The sequence below is a fragment of the Labeo rohita genome, chromosome 11 (assembly GCF_022985175.1).
Source record: "Labeo rohita strain BAU-BD-2019 chromosome 11, IGBB_LRoh.1.0, whole genome shotgun sequence".
Lineage (NCBI taxonomy): Eukaryota > Metazoa > Chordata > Actinopteri > Cypriniformes > Cyprinidae > Labeo > Labeo rohita.
The window spans coordinates 9,230,540-9,234,541 of NC_066879.1; the positions used below are offsets into that span (position 1 = coordinate 9,230,540).

At 32.7% G+C, this 4,002-nt stretch overlaps 1 long non-coding RNA gene across 1 annotated transcript; it reads right to left on the minus strand.

Moving 5' to 3' along the window:
* Positions 1 to 1,274: 1,274 nt before the first annotated feature.
* LOC127172814 (uncharacterized) lies at positions 1,275 to 3,606 on the minus strand. Its single transcript, XR_007828679.1, has 6 exons — positions 3,392 to 3,606; positions 2,961 to 3,095; positions 2,743 to 2,797; positions 2,310 to 2,460; positions 1,422 to 1,517; positions 1,275 to 1,315 (listed from the first exon to the last, which is right to left on the minus strand). It is a non-coding gene; the product is annotated as an uncharacterized LOC127172814 (long non-coding RNA).
* Positions 3,607 to 4,002: the final 396 nt, after the last annotated feature.

Below are 4,002 nucleotides of genomic sequence, written 5' to 3' on the forward strand. Positions count from 1 at the left end.
TCAACAAAAAAAAAAAATTGTTTAACTTTTTGGACATAATGATTTTGATCACAGAAAAAATAATCATAAAGAAAATTGAAAAATTTAAAAATGTGTAAAGTGTGAAAAAAGCTTTTTAACCACATGTTTAATACATTTCTAAAAACTTGACAATGTGACATACAGTGTAAATTATGCAAACTACTTTTTTCATTCCTTTTTCTTTATCTTGGACACTTTTGTGTTATGTATATAGAAGCTCATTTCAGCCACTAAATTAAAATAATTTAAAAAAAGGTCATTGAGACTTTTAACCTCACAAATCTGCCCTTTTGTCTCGCAATTTCATTTTCATCTCGCAATTCTGACTTTTTTTCTTCACTGTAAACCCGGATAAGTTCTACTAACTTAAAAAAATTGAGGCAACTGATTGCCGCTATTTTTTTAAGTTTGCAAACTTAAATATCATCAGTAAGCATATAGCTACTTACTTTGAGTACCTGTAAATTATAAACAAACATTAATTTAAATCAAAATATATATTTAGTGTTTTGTTCATCTTTACTTTAGTGCAACTCAAAGTTTTGAGTACTGACAACTTTAATTATTTCACTTAATTAAAATATCCCTCAAATATATATCAAAATTTTTAATTGATCTAAACTTAGTTTAAGGAGCTTTAAGTGTTATTAAATCAAATTATATAATTTACATAACTTAAATTGTAGTAGTAATGTTACTTAAATATTTTGTGGCAACTGATTGCCTTGTTTTTTTAAGTTTCCTGTACTCAAATATCTACATTTTACAACTTAACAGTACAAATTACAAATCTGAAATCATTAAACAAAGTACAAAAATTTATTATAAAACATGAGACATTAAAACAGTTCTGTGCAATAAAAAGGCACACCAGCTCAAATAAATTACATTAAAATATTACCTTAACAGCCATTATGCCAACAAAAACTGTGACCACAGTTCTGTGCAACAAAAAAAAAATTAGCATACCTGGCATGAATCAGCAAGTCATTCTTTAGAGCCAGCACCCTTGGCTTAAGTTTGCCATCATCAAGACCCAAAAGAACCTTCTAAATAAACTCAAACGTGTTGGCCATCTCTTTTGGATATGAGAGATCCAATGCATAGATTAAGCCAAACATCAAAAGGAAAGCATCAGAGTCTCTGAAGGTTTGTTATGACAACTCCATTCTCAAGGATGATCAAAATCTTCTCTGTATTGTACCGAACTGCAATGTCTGGGAGTTCTCGGATGACTGTCAAAAGGGCAACTGACTGATGAATCAACATCTGGCTCTTCTGAATCATCTTCAATCTGGATGTAAAAAGTATTGAAACACAATTACCAAATGCTATCTTACCAGTGTGAAAAAAAAATGCTGAAATATAATCCTAAGAAATATGCAGAATAAGTGACTTACCGTGCATATTTTAAAGAATTTTGAGGTGTCTTCTCTCAGATACACAGGAAGTGCACAGAGCGCTGTTGTTCGCCTTGTGTGTACATCATGTTGATCCTTAAAGTTCACATTGAAAACAATGTTAAAAGTGGAACACACACGTTTTAGCCAGCACAAAACCAAACAATGCTAACTTGACACAGAATGAATGCCAAAAAGTTGATCAAGGCATAGATAAAACTCTTAAAGGGACAGTTCATCCAAAAATAAAAATTGTGTCATCATTTACTCACCTTTAAGTTGTTCCAAATCTGTATAAATGTCTTTGTTCTGATGAACACATGATGATATTGAGAAGAATGTTTATAACCAAACAATATTGGACCCCATTGACTACCAGCATTCTTCCAAATGTCTTCCTCTGTGTTCATCGAAACAAAGTATAGTAAGTTATACAGATTTGGAACAACGAGCAAGTAATTCATGACAGAATTTTCATTTTTCTGTGAACGATCCCTTTAAAAGTTTTTTTTTTTAATGTATTTTAAATCAACGGTTCTCAAACCTGTCCTGGAGGACCCCCTGCACTGCAAATTTTGTATGTCTCCCTCATCTACACACATGATTCCATTCATCAGCTTGTTGTAGAAACTGCAAGAACTAAATTGGGTGTGTCTGATCAGGGAGATATACAAAATGTGCAGGGCAGGGGGTCCTCCAGGAAAGGTTTGAGAACCACTGTTCTAAATTAAATACAAAAAATTCAGAAAATGTTTACTCATCACTTAGTACATGATAAATCCAAGTCATAGTTAGACTTATATATTTGGATCAAGTGATAATATTCAGTATATACAGTCAAAACAATGTCTGTTGAAGCATTAAACAACAATAATACCATGATAATACCTTTAAGTCATAAAAGTGCATCAGCAGTTTTTCCAGTCTTCGCTGCTCTCTGTCGATATAAAGTCATCAGGCGAAAACTGTGGCGGTCTAGCTCTGCGTAAAATGTGTTTGTTAAATTCTGGTTGGTAATGCGCTGAAATTCAGCACATACCTGAAACAGAAGACAAGAAAAGCATGTCACAAACCGACTGAATATATTAAATACATTTTTTAAACACACAATTAGAGTTTATTATATCTGTGATTCCAAACGTAGAGCTGGCCAGCATCCAAGGATCTCTTTCACTGGTGATGGACTAACTTTTGAATAATGACTATGCTGCAATTGAATGTGTGTGAGCAAGTGTGTTCTGGATTGAAATGAGGCTGTACACAGCTTACAGTCCCAAGCCATCCCTCTAATTCACCAAACAAAAATCTAAGACAAATTTACCTGGAAGTTGTCCCAATTTTTGTAACTGTAACTTTCAACTTGCTCAGCAGAGATCCTAAAAAAAAAAAAAAAAAAAAAAAAAGTTGAAATTAAACCTAAACTTCAGATGCAATAAATAAACATTTAATTCAGTATTTTATTTATTTATTTTTTTTTTTTTTTTTTACAAATTTTTATATTTTGTAATAGAATTATATTTGCAAGAATGTGTGTCTCACCTTAGGAACTGCAATAGGAACAACGTGGACTCAATAGGCCTGTGAAGTTCAAACTAGTTTTATGCATCAAAAGGTCGAAGAAAAGATAACACAAAGAAAACTAATTTTCATCAAATGATCTGCAGCTGACTCCACCTATACAAAAATACACACATTTTCAGAAAGTCCAAACTGTAAGACTGCATATGTACTGCATCATTTAATATCCTTTTTTTTTTTTGTAATATTCTTTCAAAACAAAAGACAACCTTATTTGGTATTTCTTAAAAAATGTTGAATTTTAACAGGCAGTGACAATCCTAAAAACATAATGCCAATGAAATAACCTTTAACTTCAGATTTACGTAAACATTTAGCGTCAACGGGGAAATTTCATTAAACAAAATCTATGTTCGTGTAAGGATTATGTTACAAAAATGTTCGTGTCTCACCTTGGGAACTGAAACTGCGGGAACAGCGTGGACAGATGGACCGGACAGGCCTGTTAAGTTCAGACTACTTTTATGCATCAAATCGTCGAAGAAAACTATCCATAACACAAAGAAAAAAGATAGAACACGCACTTTCACCAGATAACCTGCAGCTGACTTCACGTATAGAAAGAATACACGACTTAATATGTTTAAAAATGTTCATGTGCGCTGCATCATTTAATATCCTAACGTTAGAGAAATTTAGATATGCTTGTACACTTTTAACTGGTAGCTCTATTCTAAATATTCTGAAAAACTGTACACATTAACTAGAAAACCTAACGAGCGTGGATGGTGTGAGTGTAGCCGATACCAACTATAAATAGACGGCAACATTATTTGAAACAGCTGAATACTTGCATATGTTTGTAGACATCCAAATAGAGCGCGAACTTCTGTGCATCTGTTTGAAACACGCCTGAGTGCACGTTCAGCGATGACGTCACTTTTTCGTAAAAAAAGACGCCACTAGAGGGCGTATGTTTGACATTAAAATATTTGATTATGGTTGAATCTATTTTTCAAGTTCCCTAAACTCATAACTTTAGTGTAGTTGTAAAAACTAAAAC